Here is a 21,504-nt window from a genome sequence, read left to right as displayed (position 1 = left end):
ACATAAACTGCTTACAACTGATCCCACAGAATAAAGATGGAAAAAGAGTTCCAAAATCATCAAGTCCAACCTTTGACCAAATACTACCATGCCCACTGAACCATATCATAAAGTGCCACATCAATTCACCAGGGATGGTAACTCCACCCCTGGGGACCCTGTTCTGATGCTGACCACCCTTTCAGTGAAGAAATTTTTCCTGATGTCCAGCCTCAGCTTCTCCCACTGCAACTTGTCCCATCACTAGTTGTCCAGGAAAAAATACTGAAACCCACTTTGCTACAACCTCTTTTAAGGTAGTTGTAGAGGGCAACAAGATCTCCTCTGAGTCTTCTTTTGTCCTGGCTAAAAAAAACCTGTCTGCAAAGACAGGAGAGACAACACCTCTCAGCCACCTAGCCAGTGGATGTCTTTCTGACTTGGAAAAAGTAGTTAAAGTTAATAAACACTAAGCTCAGAGCTCTTATTACAGCAACCAGAAAAGAACTCCTCCTTTCATGCTAGGATGAGTCTCTCCATCTGTTTCCAAATAAAACCTGAATTCTTTCTTTCTTCCCACCAGTTACATGAACTCTTGAAAGTCATGAGAGGTGTGTGGCGTTTTGGTCAAATAACCTATTAAACACAGGAATTACTGTGTCTAAGAAAACATATACTTCCCCTGTGCCTGTCTGTGCTGTTGCAGGGGTACATATCCCAACCATGAGCATTTTTGGGATATACTGAATATGCATGGGACTGCTAAGCAAGTGTGCAACCCAACTGCTCCACTCAGCTCAAGATGCTCTTTGCTCACACAAGTTCTTGTTGTGTTTTCCACTTAGCAGCACGATGATTGTCTACAAAAACATGTAGTTATAAATGAGCACACCAACTGGTTCTCGACACAGAACAGAAAACATGGGTGGTGGAATGCAGTGGGAAATTCTGCACCTTTTATTCCAAGGCTGCTAATGTATTTTCCATGAGAATTTTTTCTGCAATGGAAAAAAAGTTTGCTAGGCAAACAACTTATTTATTATTAGAATGAAAGGCAGAAAGGGGGGTGTCCCAGTTTGAAAGACAGGTGTCTGCTAGGGAAAGCAGGGTCCTCCCTTGAAATGGAGAAAATTAATCCTTTCCTCTGAAATAGTATAATTTTGAAATTAAGGGGCTCTCAGGCAAAGATTGGGGATAGGAATAACAGTTCTTTACTAGTGTATATATATATAGCAAGGCAAACCAAACAACAACAGCAGCTGTGGAATTAACACCAAACCGAAGAGTAGCCCAGTTCCAGTCCTCAGCCGCAGGCACTTTCCCCGTGGTGCAGTTACCGCCACAGCTGGCAGAGAGCGCGGGCCGGCTCCCGATGGGCAGCTGCGATGGTTCCCCCGGGGCTGTAGGGGCGCTGCGCTCATGGCAGCCGTGTCCCAGACGGGAAGGGGTGCAGGAGAGGCGGGACGCTCGGAAAATAGCAAACTGAAGTGGGAGGAGGGCGTCCTAGCAGGCCTTGGGCGCTGCTGTGTCCAACAGAAGAAGAGGCGGCTCCCGGCGTTGAGATGGCGGCAGTGGCAGCGACCTTCCTCCTCTGGAGCCAAGAGCGAGCGAGAGCGAGCAGCTGCTCCCCCCACCCTTTACCTGCTTCCCATCCCCCGCTCTGAGAGAAACTCCAGAATACCCAGGGAGGTTTCCACTTCCCCCCATCTCAAGGTCTAAAGGACCTAGCCATCAATGCTTTTTAGCATGTCAATGGGAAAAAATTCCACAGGCAAAGAGGAAAGGAAAAACCAACCCCCAACAGGGAGTTTAACAGAGCTTTAACCAGAGACTTATTCTGTAGGAAAAATGTTTTAAAATACAGAAATATGTTTCAACAGTAGCCATATTTGATAAGAACTGACACTTCAAGACCTCACAGTCAAAATCTTCTGAACTGCATTTAGATTAGCTGAACCATAGTCTGCAGCATTGTTATGTGCAAATAAAGTTGTGGAATCAAGTTTCTATTACTGGCTATGGGACTAAACCATCTTAAGGATTTTTTTCACAATCACACTCACTGTCCCTATGAAGATGGAGCCATACATCTAGACGGAGCCAAAATTAAAATGGACACCACACCTCCTAACATGCTAGGCTACAATTTAGCATGCAACCTGCCATGAGCTCGCTGATGTTGCCCCTCTGAGGTCATCTAGTTGATGGATGGGCACAAAGATGAGGTACCTATCCCGGGAAAAAAGTCCTGAAGCAGCCGTCCAAGAATTGTCTAACTGTTGTCCAGCATCCTGCCTATGAAGATGAAGCACAGGAGGCAAGGAAAGGAAAAGAAAACAGGAGAATTGGTGAAATGAAAGGAGTAATTATGCAGCTGAAATGAAGTAGATGAGGAGGGGTTGAAATGGAGGTGAACATACCTATAAAAGGATAAGTGCTCAGAACTAATTCAGCAGTTAAAATACTGCCATTCCATGTGTTTCAAAACAGGCATCTTTTAGCAGATAGTCCATGACATTTGTCTCTTAATCCTCTCAGCATGCCCAAGCAGCACTGCAATCTATTGACTGAACTGCTGCAACATTGACCATAATTACACTATCAACATCCTACTACCTACAGCATCCATAACCTCAGTAAAATGAAGTCCACGCACATAATAATAAGCACGGGACAATTACATTTGAAATAGCAACAGCTCTGTAAACATGCTATGTGTTTACCCATAGGTTTTAAACATATCTTTTCCGCAAGGAGTGCATAATTGAGGGCTACAAAACATCTTTTGGCCTTTTCTCGGTATTTGTGATGCAGGTTTTTCCTCTGGCTATTTTCCTAAGGCACAATTTGTTTTAGGCTATGCAAACAACAACAGTTTTTGCCTTTTCATTCAGGCGAAGCAAGGCTTATAATGGCTGGAAAGCACCTGAAGTGAGCATCATCAAACCGATCTCTTCTTCAGTGACATTGTGGTTTTGCAACAGGAATAGCCAAATTAAATCATTGTGTTAATGAATACAGCTCTGTTAAATGCTCATTCTGAACATGACTTAGGAGTGAAAATAAAGAGCGTGTACGCTGCCCATAATAGATATTCTTGGGCTCTCTTTGCTGTACCCCAACCATATATCCTTCTGCAGCAATGTTGTGTTGTTGTGTTGTTTAGCATGAAAATTTTCCCAAAATATCAAGTGTGTTTTGATTTTCCAAGAGCAGTTTCCAAGAGCAGAAAGAAAAAAAAAAATAAACCAAACTTACTCCTTCAGAATGTCACAAATACTATCTTTTCCTCCAAATTTGGACATTACAGCTTATAGCATCAGATTGCACAAGTGTATGAAAAAGGCTACCTGTATCTTTAGCACAGATACAGCTTAATATTTCCAGCTGCAGGTTAGGCAGACAGATTTTAAGGGTGAAAGGATAAGAGAGGTACAATTAAGGAGGAGTCAATGGCTAATATCTCAAACTGCTATCTTGCAGGGTGAGTAACCTAGTTACTTGCTATTGCCTAAGGTCACCCAGCATTTAAAATTTTGATTAAATAATGTAGCAAATGCTGAACAGCAGCTCTTTTCTGCTGTGTTGCAATGTTCATGGTCACATAACCATGGATAGTATATTGAGGTCCAACCAGGATCTTGCTTTCTTGATAGTATGTGGGCTTAAGACGCAGTTTGCCCCAAAGACTCAAAATATAGATGAAGATTAAAGTTAATCAGGTTTTCCCCATTAAAGCTAGCTTACCCATAGCAAAACCTCCACCTTTTCCTTCTGATTATATTTCTTATATAAAGAATCACTATTTTTTGGATGGGGAGAGGGGATGGTGAGATAGAGGCTGGGGGAAAGAGGGGTATAGATAAAAAACACTAACTAATAGTAATTCCACAAGTTCCATAAAATTCAGGTTGATTATACCATCTTCCAAGCAGCACAGCTCAGTCTGTTCAGAAAGGGAATTATTTTCTCAGACCTCTCTGCTTTGCCCCATTATCACTGCCTGCCTCTCTTTTTTCTGACCTGAGCCTTTATCTGAGCAAATTTGGCTCAAAAAAGTTGAAGTCGAAGTTATCATTCTGCATTCTTCCAGCCTAATGAGTCCAGCAGGTTCCTAGGCTGAGATGATTCCAGGGATGGTGGTAACACAAAGCTCCAGAATAGGGTACCTGGGGATTTCATTCAACAGCAGTATTCAAGCAAAGCACCATCTCTCATTGTCACACCCCCATCCATCCCTAAAAAAAAAAATAATTTGAGGTTTGTTTTTTTTTGTCAGTAATATTTGCATAGGTGGACAATCTCTTTACAAAAGCTATCAAGAGGACTCTCTACTGACTCACAAAAGGACTGCACTGATGACTTTGAAGAAAGGGAGGGACCTGAACTTATCCAAGCCACCCAGGTCCTTTCGCTAACAATTTTTGTTAAAACCTGGAGCACCTTGGCTGACTTCTGAAGTCCCAGGAGTTCATTGGTTATCGTACCCAGGTACATTGTGCTGGGTAAGATAAGGGAGCATATATATTCCTGGCCACATAACCACTGTGAGGAAGTCACACAATACACTGCAGACAACACCCTCGGTCAGAAAACAAAATCCTTCTCATCTGCTAAGACAGATGTCAGACTAAGGAAGTACATGGTAAACTCAGCTCATACTTCTATTACAACTTCCTCACAGCCATGTACAGGATTGTCCATTGCCCTTCATTCTGTACTCACTAATTAGACAAATCCCTAGTCTTTGCATGTATACCTTCAAACAGCAAGCAAATAAACCCAGAAGTTAAAAAGGGGCCAGGGAGAGATCATTGGAAATAGTATGATTATTTTTCTCCTATCTAAATAGGCATATAGCTGCAGCAGAGATAAAAACCAGCAAAACACTTATCAATAATTATCACATGTTGGATGTGACCAGGTTTCATCCAGGAAAAGTGCAACAACTTTGGGTTGCAGAACACAGAAACAAGTTTGCACAGAATTAAAATTATGTTCAATGTGATTAAGGAGTTTAAGGGAGAAAAATCTAAAATTTCCAGCTGCATTTGAACTATAAATTAGTATTTTAAATACATTTAAAAGAAAAATTAATTATATAAAATCTCCAGAATTTTGAAACAGGTGTTTTAGTGGAGAATCAAACACCCAAGAATTCATCATTGTACCAAAGGAGATAATCAAAGGAGCCATTCCTTTGAAGAAGAGGATGCTTCTCATGCATGGGGAAAACAGCATGCCATCTTTTAGCATCCACTCTAAGGCATGACATGTAGTCATCTACACATTTTTCTTCAAAGGCAAGGATGACACAAAAAGTAGAAAAGCACAGGAAAAAATTATTCCATCGGGATAGTTTTCTTCTAGAACTGGCAGGATGACCTTGACTGAAATAATCCAGGATTAGACAGGAGCAACTTAAAGCTTCCTTCTATCTCAGTCCCTGCCTATTTTATTTTTCATGTTTCTTCTTACCTGTTGACTTGAATTTCTCATACTTTTCTTTTTTCTGTAATTTGTTTGCTTGTTTGCTCTGTTAAATGACCAACAACTTGTGTGCTGATATTATGGCATTTAAAACTGACACTGGAGTATTTTTTAATACCTAGTCTCTTTTCTGATGCACAGAAGTTTTGCATTTGTTTGATGTGTTGGTACTTAGACTGTTTTGAAACAAATCACAGATGTTTAATAAACAATATATTCAAAATAATTTAGCACAGAAAAGTATTTTTAAATAAATCTTAGTAATATTAGTTTAGGTAGAAAAAAACATTTTAGGTGTTTTTTTCATTGTGTAATGGCAGTTCTGTAATTGCAGACAGGTTTTACAAGTGATATCCTCCCCCCTTCTGCTGTATAGAACACAAAAGGAATATTTAATTTTCTTAAACCTGGTAATCTTGACAAAGAAGTAGAGATTTCCTCAGCCTGGCAGGAATTAAAGAACTGCACCCTTTTCTATGCAATCCCTTAACAAATGTTTGCATGTACCACTAGCAAGCTAGGACATACCAGGTTTTTGTTCTGAACTATTTCCTGGAGCAGTTACCCAGGTTTCTTGAACCCTAAAGCTAGTTCTGTCTTCAAATCCATTAGTTCATCAAATTTTGAAGATCCTCATCCAAGTCCTGCTCACTCAGGATGAAAGTCCAAGCCTACTTTCTTTAATCAGTTGGTGCTGTTCCATTCTCCAAATAAACTGCTAAACTGGAATTAGCACAAAGGAGGGGAATCAATAGGCTGTGAATGAAACAAAGAAAGAAACAAAAAAACCTACAAAAACTCAACCAAACAACCAATCAACCAAACACAAAACCCCCCAAACACAAAACCCACCAAAACAAAACAACAGAATCCCCCAAAACATTAAAAAGCCTTTTGGAAAGTATTACCATCTGAAGCCCCTCTGGTATGGGGGATGATGGTCCAAATATAAGTATGGAGAGGCCTGGCAGATTGACTACATCACACTGCCTCAAACCCGCCAAGGCAAGTGCTATTTACTGACCATGGTGGAAGCCACCACTGGATGGTTGGAGACCTACCCTGTGCCCCATGCCACTGCTCGGAACACCATCCTGGGCCTGGAAAAACAAGTTCTTTGGAGGCATGGTACCCCTGAGAGAATTGAGTCAGACAATGGGACTCATTTCAAGAACAGCCTTATAAACACCTGGGCTAGAGAACACGGCATTGAGTGGGTGTACCATATCCCCTACCACGCACCTGCTGCAGGGAAAGTTGAACGGTGCAATGGCCTGCTTAAAACCACCTTGAAGGCACTGGGTGGGGGAACTTTCAAGAACTGGGAGATTCATCTACCAAAGGCCACCTGGTTAGTGAACACCCGAGGTTCCACTAACCGAGCAGGCCCTGCCCAATCTGAGCCCTTGGGAATAGCAGATGGAGATAAAGTTCCAGTGGTACACATGAGAGGTATGCTAGGAAAAACTGTTTGGGTAAATCCTGCCTCCAGCAAAGACAATCCCATCCATGGAGTTGTATTCGCTCAAGGACCAGGTTGCACCTGGTGGGTGCTGCAAAAGGATGGAGAGACCGAATGCATACCCCAAGGAGACCTTGTTTTCGGGTGAAATACCTATGGTACTGCGCCTATATCTGTAACTACATGTATGTATAGAATGTAAGGGTTTAATTTGATATAGCATATTAGTATGGGAAAATTCAGGGGTGGATAATGTTAGGGGTTGAATTGTTCCCTTTTCTTTCTGTGGAATTTCTCCCGTTGTTATGCTAAGTAGTTGTGGCTACACCTTAAAAAACGATGATGCTCTCTCACAGGGGGGCGGGTGGAGGGAGGGGGGGTGGGGAGATCGGAAAAGGAAAAGTGGGGCAGGGGGCTGGAGCGGGCTGGGTCTTTCTCGCTTGGCTCGTGGAGTGAGAGGATGCCCCATGCTCCGAGCTAGCAACTCCACTACTATCTCAGCATCGAGATCCACGCTTCCTGCCATTGGACATGGCTCTGCTGCTCTCCCACCTCATCCTACTACCTCCAGACACTCTGCCGAGCACCATGACTGACACCGTGAGGGGGAGTCACTTCCCCATCCCTCTCACCCCTGGGGCGCTGCCGCCATCACCCAGCCCTCTTTGACTGCGCAGGACTTGCCCTGCCCACAGCACAGGTAACTGAGAGCAGGGAGAGAGAGCCTGTGGCCAAAAGGGAGTGGAACTGAGCTATACTGTTCTGTTTTGCTGTCAATTTTTATAGCTGTTGTTGTTTTCTGCTATTTTGCTTTGTTAGATGTCAGTAAAGAACTGTTATTCCCATCCCCACATCTCCTGCTTGACAGCCTCCGATTTGAAATTAAAATAATTAGAAGGGAGGGGGCTGCACTCTGCATCTCAGGAAAGGGGTTCTCACCTTTCCTTAGCAAATACCTGTCTTTCAAACCGAGACACCAGCTTAGAACTCATAAGAAATATCTGTATCAAAGTGTATCAGCTGGCATGGAATCAGTGAAGTGCTGTAACAGCTAAACAGGAATTATTCAGGTGTCATCACTCAAATCTATGGCAGTTAATCAACACATCTCCAAGTAAATCCACAGCAGATTTAACATTTCCCATTGTTTTCCTTATCATTCTATTATAAAGCAAATAGCACGAAGAACTTGATCTTTTGATGTGTAAAAATGATCCTTAAAGCCAGGATAGATTTCTGAGTTTAATGTTTAATCTATTATAGCTCGGTGGAAAAAAATCTGCACCAGATAAGCAATAATCCCTCCAGCAAGAAGACTTCAATGCTTAGCAAGTGAAATGGAGATCCCCTGTTTAGCCATAGCTGAGAGTAAAATCAGTATGAAATTCTGATAAGAAAATATTGTCCTGATTGTGGCTTGTTCTTGGAAAATAGGGTGATGTTTGGATACTGCAGGCTTTTTACTTGGGTCGAGAGAAAGGCAGTAGTAGGAGAAACAGATTCCAGATTCAGATGTGGATTGCAAACCCCTTCTTTTCTCTTCCCAGTCTCAGCTTTTCCAATCAGTATTTTAGTTTTAAATGAGGGCAAAACCCAGTGTCTTTAACTTCATAACCTTTTTGTCAGAAACTCTAGCAGTGTGTGCTGGTGTGATTAAGAACTGTTTATCCTTCAGTCATGCCAGCAAAGCAGTGCACCCTTGATCTTTCCATATGAGCTGTTACATAGAGAACAGGTTTCACAGCAGGTTCCATGGCACAAAAGACATCATGATGCAGAGATAATGCTCCAAACAGCCAGACAAATTCTCACTTCTACAAATGTCTGAGCAAACATCCGCATCTGGTATTGTAATTTTTTTGTTGTTATTGTTTCAAAGAATGTAAAATTATGAGTACTAGCTCTTGTACTGTGCCATTTATAAGTTCTTTCAATGACTCAAACAAAGAGTTCTTGCTTTGGAGCTTGTCTGGAATTCAGTTGCTGCATCATGAGCACATCTTCAGCATGTTCTGTGCAGAATAGATTTGAAGTACAAGAGCTATTTTTTCATCACAATAGAAACAGCTAAGGGTAAGTTATTCAAAGATGGCTATCAAAAAGACAGCATATTTTTGAAAGTTCTGTGTGGCTGCATATTCACATACCATTTTAATTTATACCAAGAAAAACATTTTTCATCCATTTTGAAATACCACTGAAGTTCTCATTCAAAGTGTTGCTATTCCATCTGGGTAGTCAAAATGAGACAAGTAAATCCTGAGCAAACAAATCAGACTTTTGCACCTCACTCTGTAAAGACGAATATTAAAATTGCAAAGAGTAGATAAATAGAAACATTCTAAAATGCAAATTAATTGTTACCAGCAATGTAAGGCCAAGACAGTAAAGCGATCTCATTAAGAAGCTTTATGGAGGCCATAGATTTAATTATCGGGGCAGTTGTAACAACTCGTTCTGACCTACTAGCAGCATTTTTGGTTTGCACAGATGGGCCATAGTGCTGTCTCTTTCCTTCATCTATCTTTTCTGTTCCCCAGAACAGGCAAATTACTGAAATCTGTAAGTATTCTGCTCAGCAAAGCCCTCACCCTTGCTTGTCAGTCTTGAATGCAGCAAGTAGAGGTGGAGACAATTTTCAAGTCTGTGAAAATCTTGTCAATTTAATTCCTTAATAATTATTATTCTGCAGTTGGCAAAGATTAAATGTGGCCTGTTCTCCCTGCTCATTTTCTGTTAGCAGCAGTAAATGTCCTACATACTTAAATCATTTCTCGTGGACATACAGGGTGGAAGACAAAGCTCACATAGTTGGCTTAACAAATAATGAGTTTCAACTGTTTTGCCAAGATTGTATAACTCTTTTCACTCACCATGAAATAATGAAGTCTGGGTGCTGATAAAGGACATATACAGTACTTGGCCATGTTAGTTGTACAAAGAAGGGCAAGAGCTTGTGAGAAGACTAGACTTGTTTCCCTGAGAAGAAAAATTAAACTGTTCACAGAATACACGCACACAAAACAAAACCAAAACCAGCCAAACAAACAAAATAACCAACCAACCAACCAAAAACCCAAACACCCCCCCCAAAACCACACAAACTGAAAAGCAAACAACAACAAACACCCAAAAAACCCCCAACAACAGAGTGTTGCAAATTCCACAAAATATGGCCCTGAAAATTTCTTCTATATAATTGTTCTTCACAAAAATAAATTAACCCTGCTTCCTGGAAGAATGTCATCTGTGCTCCCACCCGGGAATCCCTGCTCCTATCATTCTGGTTACTCCTTTGAGTAATCAGTTTTCTGTAACCTGTAGTTAGGTTCTCTCACCAAGTAAACGCATTAAAAGTATGGGTTGGCATTTAATCCTTGTAATACTTGCCTTTCAAATTTTGGGCATATGGGTTGGCATTCAATCCTTGTAAGACTTGCCTTTCAAATTTTGGGCATATCATCACTGTCAGAAAATATTTTCCACTCTATGCCTAGGCAAGAAAAAAAAGAGAGAAAATATCCTAAGTGTTGTGTCATCTTCAGAACTTTATTTTTGGAGGAAACATCTTGGATCATCAACACATATTTGAAGTAAAAACTGCATAAAGTTCCTTATTGGTCATAAAGAACAAAAAGAGTAGAAACTTTCATCTGCACCACTATGTAAATGGATAAACTAATATCTGAACTGATCATTTCTGATGTATTAAAAAAAAAATTTGAGTGCCTGTAAACATTATACCATATAATGAATATATAGGATTCCTCAAATCTCAGTTTTATATTTTTTATGTTAAGACAATGCATCTTATATTTGCCATGACACCTTCTGTCATCTTTTCTGATCCATCTGTCAGTAAAGGTTAAAAGAAACAGCTTCTGCCTGGGCTCATGGCTTCTAACTGCACCACTCAGAAAGTTAGGGTGTCATTTAAGGTAATCATTTTCCCACAGAACCCAGTTTTGAACACTAGATTTGCTTTTAACAAATTTAACTTTTAAAAACAATTTTCTTGACATTGATATATCCATATACTTAAGCTACAGTGAAAATAGTTCCTTATTTCCCAGCACTGATGTTTAATTCCTCTTTGAGACATCCTAACTATATTTTACTTTTCCTGATTCTAGGTGCCAGCCCTATGTTGCCTAAGTTGCATGCAGTGTAGTTGCATTCACTGTTTTAATCTTAAGTTACATACATTTTTTTGTCACTCCATGTGTTTCTAATTGGTTTCCCAAGCACCCGCATTAATGCAGCTGCTCTATTTGGCATCTGGCAGTGCCCACAAATTCCTGTGTCTTCCTCTTCTTCAACACTGTTTTAGGTATTGTCTTTTGGCACTAAAGTGAACACAGTTATAATCAGATGTAAAGCATTAAAAAAAACCCAAAATATCTGCATATAAACTATCTTCGTATAAGAAATTACAAGCAAAATAACCAAAACCAGAGAGTGAATGACCAAGACTTGATTGGTGGTGGAGCAAAGGCAAAGGCAGGGCTGACCCCTGGTTGAAAGCTCATCACACCTGCATCCAGGACCACCTGGCTTGGTTTAGGAGGTTGGGCTCTCTTCTCAAGCCCTTCTGTGCATTTCCTGACTGGATAATGGTCCACTGGAGGTTGTTGCTTTATGGTGGAAAATGTAAATATTCTAAACAACTCAGGTTCTTGCATAAAAAGCCAAAGAGTATGCTTTTAGAACATTATCTTTTATGAATAGCAAAAGGATGAACACAGCAAAGTGCTTCTCAAACTGCCTGCAAACAAGGACCAGTGAAATTAAATGTGGGAACCAATTAGGGAAAGGGCTGTGTTATTTTTACTGAACATGCAGAGCAGATGAGTCTTCACTTTGGTGTCTCTGATCTGACCTTGGGAAGGTATGAAAGTGAAAAGCACAGTGCTCATTTTATCTCTTACACAAGAATGAAGACTGTAGTGAAACCCAGAACTGCCTGAATCTCTGGCTTGATTAGGTCTAGGTGTTTTAAAACCAGTCCCCAAACACCTGAGATATCCTGAGTGGAGAAGTCCTCTGTTCATAGGTGCACTGGGCTGTGAGCACCAGTCTAGATCCAGGCTGGAAATCAAACTGGGAAGTTAAACAGTGCTGTTCCTGTGTCTCTATCACCATAGTCTTGATTAACTGGCCTAAATAAGCTAGTAGGTCTGTAATATGAGTTTCTGATAGAAAGTTAATTACTATTCGCACAGAAAGTTAATTACTATTCGCACATAGGAAGGAATGGAAAAAAAGTAATGAGTGAGTCTTAATCTCATGTTCAGTTTTCATAGAAGATCCTGCAAAACAGGTTAAAAACAGTCACGTAAGACAGGAAAATCTTTGCTTAATAAGACAAGAATGCACAATCCACACATGCAATCTTTGTGACATTTCTACCTCAGTAGTCAAGCTTTATATGAGGGTAGAAAAGAACTTCTACAAAATCTGCTGTAGCAATAATTATAAGTTTTCTATTTGACAACTTAATTAAGAGAAGAGTTAGTGTAGGGCATGCAGGATTCATGATGAATCACACATATTTATTACACACTTCATTTTAGTGATTCAGTTATACACATTCCTAAATGATGAACAGCAACATAGAATTTTCTGGTAATAAATATGATATCTCTTGGAATTGATAACATTAGTTCAGTAATTACTGAGTCATTATTGTCAGGCATCAGGAAAAAAAGAAGTGGAAGGGTGTCCTACTTATTAAAGTTTAGTATCAGCACTGAAGAAAAAAGTATGAGGAATTTTTTTGCCTACAGGTGCAATACTTAGCACAAGCACATGACAGAAGGTGCATATGGATCCAATTAGGAGACAACGGAGAGAGGAGCAATAGCTTAACGACTAGAAAACCAGACTGAGGGTTGGGAGATCTGCTTTTCATTCTCATATCTATCACAAATTTAATGTGTGGTTTAAGTCAAGTTATTTCATCTCTTTATGCTTCAACTCCCAATCTGAAATAATAATAATATTGTAATATGCAATACACCCCTCACCCACACTTTTGTTGGGATTACCTCCTTCTCTTACAGAGTTGTCTTCCAGTATTATGGAAAAGCATCAAATATGCTACTATAATCTGAATAATTGCAAATCCAATTGTCTTTTAAGTCATAGTGGAGGGGGCTTGGGCAGGGTTGGAAGGGGTGGATGGGCAGGAAGCAAATCCTTCCTATGTAGACCCTTAGAATTTGGCTTTGAGACTTCGAATAAAAAGGAGGAAAATTTCAGGTCAAGAATAATTTCTAAACCAATGCATCCAGACTTTCCAAGGAAAATTTCCTTTTTCTTTCTCCCAAATATGGTAAGAAAGAAGGCAATATCATCCCTGACAGCTGACAGCAGAGAGTGATGGATGAGAGTTTAGATGCAAATTCAGCCAAATCCTTCGGTTTTGTTTCCAAATAAGGGCTACTTTCTCAGCTACAGAAAATAAAAATTTGCAAGAGGTGAGAACACATGCAGATGCCAGGGGTCTCATATTATGGCAGATTTTTTTTTTCTTTTACAGTAATAGCAGCTTGAAATCAAGTTTAGGTGTTTATTTCCCCAGTAACCTATCCAAAGTTACTTATTCTGTCATAAATACCTACATAAAATAGGTTTCTGCTATAATTGCCTTTGACTGTATTCATAATTACTTCTACCAGGTAGATCAAGAGCCTTACCTGAGGAACAGCTTGAAATGGCTTCTTGTGCAACTTTCTAATGAGCAATATCTACTTTACCTCCTCTTTGTCAGAGGCCAATAATGCACAAAGCACCTGACTCCTATTTCCCAAAAAAAATCTTTTAGAAATTCATATTGCCTAGTTTGATATTTTGTATTCAGAATATTACAAAGCAGAATTGGTAAACATGAGAGTTTATGTCCTGAATTTAGTTTTTTTCCTAGTGTCTGAAGATATTACCAAAATTTTTTGGCTTTTTAGTGTATCAAAATGGCACTATTTTCAAGTTCATCTAGATATGGTTGTCACCTTTATCAAATGTCTATTTAGCACTGCTTGCTACCTTCTTCTTGTGTTTATTGTCTCGCTCTTGTCCTGAAGTTTTTATTACTTTACCCCCTATTCCTACTGTAGCAAGTTACCCTGCAGTTTTCCTTTTTCTGTTCTCCACCTTGAAGAAGGGATGTAACTGGGACAAATTTGGGGTTTATAAGTTTTCACTTTGAGCTGTGCTGGTTTTACTCACTATTTCCTAGTTAATTACTACTCAAGGGGTCAAGCCCCATTTCTTGTGGGTTGCTTCACTTCTACCAAGGCTAGATCTTCCCAGTTTTGGCTACTGCAACACCAGCTTTGTACCAGCAGCTGCTCATTTTAGTGCTGGCTGTCAGAGTTTTAAAATTCTTCATTGTTTTTACATCCCCTTTTTATGACGTTCATTGCACACAACCTCTAAAGTACCCACATGCTCTCTCCCCTCTTCCAAATTATTTGTAGGGTGCTGCAATCTACTGGAGAAAAAAAAAATGGAATTCTGTTTTCATTCTGCCACTTATGTTTTACAAGAAATATTTGTATCAAGAAAATTTGTTTCCAGACTTAGAGGGTTTGCAGCCTTTAGATGTCTGAAAGGACTCAAACCTTTTTTATTTAAGATAATTCATGTCTCAGCTTCCTTAGCCTCGTGGATCTGTTTCTTTGGGCACAGGAAAAGTTCTCCTTAGCTGTTCTTTAAAATATGAAACAAGATTTTGCTTTTATGACAAAAACACTGCATTAATCAGTTTATAGAGGCATAAACTGTTTGTCAGAAGACAATGCCAGCAAGACCATTTTGTTTCAACAACAATCTTAACAGCAAGGGACCCTGGGGTGGAAATAAGTAATCAAACAAAAATAGGGATAAAACCTTGAGAAACCATCTCTTTCCTATGCATCTGCAGTGGAATAAGACCTTGCACAAAGTACTGGTAAAGTAAACTGGCTTGTCTTTCTGTGATCCTGAAACCAGCATTTATGCCACTAAAGTAGGCACGTTTCTTAACATGAGAAATGAAGGACATGAGAACCAAGTCTTTGCCTAAATATGCCCACCTCTAACCTGTTTGTCCCCAAATTCAACAGTTTTACTGGCAATCATAATGAGATTAAAAATCAAATTAGTGTTGGAAATCACATCCTCAGAATATGAAAGTTACACAATTATGCATTTCAGATATAGCAGAATCAAATCATTCCAGTTTTAATGCCTTGGTATGGAATTAATCTTGTGCCTATGCCAATAGAGAAGTATTTCCATGAAATATATGAAGCATGAGGAAAGCTGAGAGTATCTAATTTTCCCTCACCAGCTACTACATGGATGAGACAAAATTTACTGAATATAAACTTCTTTTTTTTTCCTACTAATTCTCCTTGCTTCTATCCTCAGATCATCACTGACCCTATTACATTATTGCAATCAGGCAGTACACCAAAATGAAAAGATAGAAATGCAACTCTCAGCAGAACTGGAATAACCCCTTCATTTTTTTTTTTTTTTTACGTTCATGTGTGTGAGACAGAGAAAGCAAGAGAGGGCTATTGAACTTTAAACTTCCCGATAAGCTATATTGTGGGAAAGTGCCATTTTTAGGTTTACATGAAGGACCTACCTCTGAGAATGGCGTTTTAGCCTGTGAAAGATCTAGAAACATCCTAGGAAGTCTCCAAAACATTGCAGCACTGTGAGAATTTGTATAAAAATAAACACTGGATTATTTCAGTACTACTCTCTTGAGAAAATGAGACCAAATTACTGAGAGCTACTAGTGTAATCTTGACAGAGAAAGGGAAATTAGCAACTGATGCCAGGGCTTTTTTTTGTTTTGTTTGGAGTTTTTTCCTGTCTTTTTAGTTTAAAGTAATACTTGGAAGAGGCAGCAAAGGCAGTTTAAGATTGTGATTTGAAAAAAGCTCCAAGCTGAGACCAAGCCCTGGAGGACAGCAAACCAAGCAAGAAGGAGAACTTTTGAAAGGTGCAAACTGGAATTCACAGAAACACGAGAGCTTGGAAAGCATCTACTGAAAGACACAATCCAAAAGCAGAAAAATTCTGGTCTCTAGAGTTCCAGGGATTTTTTTATGCTTTTTGTCATGCATTTTTCTCAGGAGAAATTAAAATGTAGGAGACACAAGGAGTGATACAGGGTCCCATGCCATTGTAAAAGGTCTTTCTAAGCCTAGTCAGAAATGTCTTTAATTTCATGGAAAAGTTGTTATTCTGTATTTTCATCAGGACAGGCCTAGAATCCCACGTTGTAAAAAAACACACACTTTATTCAGCATTGGTCCTAGAACTGGTAAATGATGGTAAGAAAACACATGAGATATTGTGATTTCAGTTAGCTACTGGTAATCTCTAAAAATCAAGAGAAAGATGTGTGAAGCATGGAACAGGAAGTCTGAAGCAGGATTATCTGAAGCCATGATACTGAGAATTTATTTATAAGAAAGGAAGTAGAATGAAGGCATCTTCTCCACAGTTATGAACTGTTCCACAATACTGAGCAAAGCTGTGCAATTCTTTGGTGGAAAATGCGCATCAAAACCCTCCCAAGAGGGTTTGTATTGACTCAGAGGAGAACAAACTGGCATTGTCCCCTCCACTGATTAATGCTCCAAAGCAAAGACTTAATTAATGGTCTGACACATGAGATATGATCTTCAGGCTTTAACTTACTCTCACTCTCCATACCTTGCATGGCACCAGGAAGATCAGGAACACAATATAATGCAATAGGAAAAACTCTTCAAAATATACCATAGAACTCTCTATCTACAGTGAAAATTCAATAACTACTGTCATTAACAACATCATTAATAAAAAATATCTGTTTAATTACTCTTGATTAGTTTAAAAATACTATTATTCTTGTAACACAAGAAATTTATTAACTGAAAAGTCTGTTTAATGCCTAATGAACCGCCCTTAAAGGCACAGAGTTTATTATTTGAAGGTACTTCTGACATTCGGGCATTATTGTTGCTTGAAAGAGTACTACCCAGCTAGTTAATGCTGTGACAATGAGGAAGTGCTGTTACATTTGAGAAGATCAGATAAAGCTACAGGACATTTGACAACAGTGACTTTCATTTAGAACTCTTTAAAATTCACAAGGACAGAATAGAGTTCTCAGAAGTTACTCATGAGCCTTCATCTAAATGAAAAAAAAAATAAATTCTTGTGAAAGATGGCTATATCCTCCAGCAAATTTCAGAAATGCTGCCCCATAATCATCAGCTTTTTCTTGTCATGTGCTGAAAGGGACTTGCCCCAACACTATAAACTCTAATGTTGTGGTTTATGCAATGTGCACCTTCTCTAACCAAATCCTCAGGACACCAAATACACCTGTTTGCCTTGTTTTCAAGAGAGGAAAATGTAGCTAATGCCACAGTGCCTGTATCTATGTATGAGTCTGTCTGATATCTATTTTTAATGGTAGTAAACTCTTAATGTGTATTCCATCTTTAGAACTGAATGTGGTTACAAACAGGTATAGCAGTCCCGTCCTTCTGCAGTTGTAGAAGCAATTACATCCTTCTAAATCTTGAAATACTGCACTTCTCCTGGAGTCCAGGGCAAACAGAAGATCTGATCTGTGGCAGATGGAAAGGTAAATGCATTTTCCACCTTTAAGCTCTATGGATGGTGCTGGAAGGTTATAGAGAAAAATTATTGCAGTTCACAGAAATAGCAAAGTAGGGTAATAGTTTAGTAGGGTAATTCACTCTGAGATCAGGAGTAGCACTCAGTTTATGTGCCCTTCCAACTGGCTCACCTCCACATCATTCATGTCCTGCCATCATACCAACAAGGAGGGAGATATATCAGGACAACAGTAAGAAGCGTAGCTGTCAGAGAAGATACTCAAATGATCCATATCTCAAAAACCGTGCTGAAAGAGGCTCCCTGCTCATTCTGCTTCACTAATCAGGGGCTACACCCTGATGCCTGTTAATTATCTTCTGTATTTTAAAATAATTTCATTAACTCTCCATTGAAATACATTTTTAAGGCTGGGTTAAGGAATGTTAAAAAATATCAAGGAGCATTATAAAAGTCAAGATTTGTTGAATGCTATATTTGAGGCAAGGCCAGTCAGTGACTTACCCTCTTTCCCTGATTTCCTTAGAAAATGCCAACAATCATAGATGTAATTATCACTGATGTGATGGTAACAAGAAACCATGAAGAGTTCTTCAGCTGCTTGATGTAATACCAGGACAACAAATTGATAATGAGTATCACGTTATTAACACATCAGATGTATACTAGATTTTAAGAATTATTCAGAGCCACCAGACCATATTTGCTCTATTTTTCTTCTTCTGACAGGGACGTCTACCCAATACCAGAAGTTCAATCTCTTTTTTAATGCTTTTTTATGCTGTTTTAATCTTCGAGCCTTTTGCCTTCTGTTATATCACCCCCAATTAATTTCTATTTGGAGGTGATTCCATTTTTCCCATCATTCTGCCTAGAGACTTCTACTACAGTGGGATGTAGATATTTCCCTCTAAAAAAAAAAAAGCTTGTGATGATAAGACATCATTGATTAGAAGTTACAGCTCAGGGATAGACATCCCATATGACACGCTGGATGCTTTTACATAGTGAAAGAAGACTGAGTTGATGTTATGAGGAAGTAGATGTTCATTATTAAGTGAAGGAGTGAGGTGTGTATTTCCACTTTGCAAAAGCTGAGCTGGCAGAAAGGGATTATCTGGATATGAAGTGTCTAACCATACCTCTGGCTTCTTTCTTTATTATGTTTTTTGTCTGTTCTTGCCCTTTGTGATTTCACTGTCTACAGGAGAACTCAAATCCTAAAAGTTAATCTGAGTTTGCTAAGCAAAAATCTGGCCCCAAAAGAGCCTTGCAGCTCATTTAGTGAACACAAAGAAAGTATCGATATTTACCCCTTACAAAAAGACATATTAACTATATATATATTAATAAAACCTCTGTGTTTATTTGCAAGGAAGGGGCATGAAAACCACCAGTGTTGTCATAGCTGCAGAGCAGTATTCACAGTAAAATATTACTTTATGCCATGATAAGAATCCCTGGCTAAGGGCTATCGAACATTCACCATGAAAAATGGCCATGTAACTGAGAAAGATTCTTACTTCCATCTGTCATTTCTACAGCATTTGAACATATTTTCTTCTCACACCTTCTGTTGGAAAAGCAGATCACATGTAGGCAAAGCTGAGAAAAATAATGAAATCTTTTACAAGGATAAAGTCCATACTGTAGTAGCGGGAAGAATCAATTTATTAAATAATTGTGCTTATGGTTCCCAGTCTCAGCCACCTGCTCAAGTTACTAGTGTATGCATCTGTATGTATACAGATATGAGTATGTCTCTAGGCGTATCCAGATATAATGCGTGTTGTATTCTGCTTTTCTATGGAAGATTTTAACATCCCACCAAGATGCAATCCATTTTGGCATTCCATTTCCATTTTTTTCTCTAATCCCTTCCCCAGCCTCCTGAAAACATAGCTTGCCTGTTTTTCCAGAGCTGTTACAAAGCTGAAAGGCTCATAATATTAGCTCAGACAGCCAGACATGGTCAGGACCCCTCGTGCCCTCACTCATGGAGACACCATGTGCTGCTCAAGAACTCTCCTGTCCTTCCTACGTGTCTGTTCGCATGTCAGTCTTGGGGGGCTATTCCCATTCTCTTCCCTTTGTTTTCTCAGTGCTTCACCAAGTGCTTCTGAGTCCCTCTGTCATTGTTGCACAAAATTTTAAAATAGCGTTTCTTACAGCAATGGGCTTATTCAGATGAGTTCTTCTGGGACATGCACCAGTGAGGAGTAACATCTCTGCTCCACAAGACAGCTGAAAGTAAAAATGTAAAGTCTTAACCCTTCTGGAAATTTTATATCTTAGAGAGATGCACCTAGAAAATTTCCCTAAAGTGACCACACACTTGATTTAGCCTTAAGTTTGGTGAGGCTGTTCCCCTTCCCAGAGTACTTATGCCTCCCCTTCAGGAACCCTTTCCCTTCTCACCTTCCCCAGATGTCTTAGCAAGGCTTTTGTGCCATAGCCTGCTTCCAAAAATGAACTGTCAGAAACTACAATTATTTGTATTAACATTTCAGCAGATTTTCTGTCTGACATTTTCTACCTATCTAAAAGGGAGATTACAGGGCTAGGACTGATAATATTTTTTAATTTTTTAAAAAAATTTTAATAATAAATTACCAATCAGGATTACAGAACAAAAATAACAATTGCAAAATCCTATCACTCACATACATTTTTTTATCACATTTTCACTGCTCACCTGGCATATGCAGAGTTTTGCCTTGTACTAGTAGCCTTCTTGGTCATTATCAATTTCATTTAATCTACAAAGGAAAATTATGTTCTTTGATTCTCCTTTTGAATTTAAACAAATTTCAAACCAGTTATTCCTAAAGAGGACCATCTTTCCTTTGAGAAAGGAAGAACCAATGGATTTTGCCTTAAAATATCAGATCCTTGCTTTGTTAAGACAGATGTGTCCTATTAACTAAGAAAAAAACAACAGCAAATCTGAAGGCCATGCAGTCTAAACATCTTTTTTCATGCCATTTGGGGAAATACCTGGTGAAATAGAGATAAAGGAAAGCAAACTCAAATTTTAGGTGCATTTTAAAAATATGTGTCCCTTTTTTAGCATAGTTTTCCCATATTCCAAATAGCTAGCTTACATTTCAATAATCTTCTTTAAACTGGTTTTTAAAGATTTGTTAAAATAGTTTCAAGTTAAGCCTAAATTCATACAAAATACCTTCTGTGCTCATTGCATTCCAGGTTGGTGGTTTGTTTTTATTTTTTTTAATAATTAAGGAGGTTTTATTAGTCATTTTTGACTGCTGTGGCATCTCTCTTCAACTCTGTTACACTGCGTTCATTTGGTTCATTCAAATCTTTGCTCTTTAAATATTCTCTTATAAATTTATTATGGCAATGCATTCATATCTCTAAGATTAATCTGAAACTTCAATAGCAAGCAGGAGATTAAATAAATTAGTAGAAAGAAACCCAGATAAAAATTAAAATACTGTTCTGTCATTGCCCACATAAACTATTAGGGTTACTGACAGGATAGTATTTTAGTTTTGTCCTCTTTTGAGTTACTTTCTCTGCCCAACTTCAGTTTTCCATCTTCAGCTTGTTACCAAATTCTGATTAAGAACAGCAACAGGTTACCACACACAACATGCTCTGGACATTTTTAAAAAGCAGACACCAGTGACGCCAGTTAAGAATCACTGTGCCTTAATCTAGGAGAAAAGATAGTTTCTTTCATTAATTAGGTACCGTATGATCCCCACAGAAAAACACTTTTATTGTCTAAATAATGATGAAAAACAGTGTCATTTAACCCTGGCTCTCCACATGTCCATGATTTACAGTTATATTATGTGACCAATTGCTTTTTCCACACTTCACGTTATTAAGCTCTTACAAAATCTATTTGCAGGCCTCTCACCAAGTCTCGCTAAAGCAAACAGTTCAGAAGCACTTTCACCCCATAACTAAGA

General features: G+C 39.0%; 1 long non-coding RNA gene across 2 annotated transcripts in view; it reads right to left on the bottom strand.

Annotated features, from left to right (window-relative positions):
• Positions 1–21,504, bottom strand: part of LOC148219768 (uncharacterized) — a 51,072-nt gene that overhangs the window by 28,771 nt on the left and 797 nt on the right. The window contains exons 3-6 of one of the 2 annotated variants that reach the window (XR_015799316.1): positions 20,259–20,322; positions 19,733–19,807; positions 10,322–10,424; positions 9,805–9,910 (exon numbers count right to left, since the gene is read on the bottom strand). This is a non-coding gene — a long non-coding RNA (uncharacterized LOC148219768). The remainder of the gene's footprint in view (positions 1–9,804; positions 9,911–10,321; positions 10,425–19,732; positions 19,808–20,258; positions 20,323–21,504) is intronic. The other variant, XR_015799317.1, reaches the window with a different exon arrangement.

This window comes from Sturnus vulgaris, chromosome Z (genome assembly GCF_052056855.1).
Source record: "Sturnus vulgaris isolate bStuVul1 chromosome Z, bStuVul1.hap1, whole genome shotgun sequence".
In the NCBI taxonomy this organism is placed as follows: Eukaryota; Metazoa; Chordata; class Aves; order Passeriformes; family Sturnidae; genus Sturnus; species Sturnus vulgaris.
Note: the sequence above shows the minus strand (reverse complement) of the source record. Positions and strands in the feature narration are given on the sequence as shown.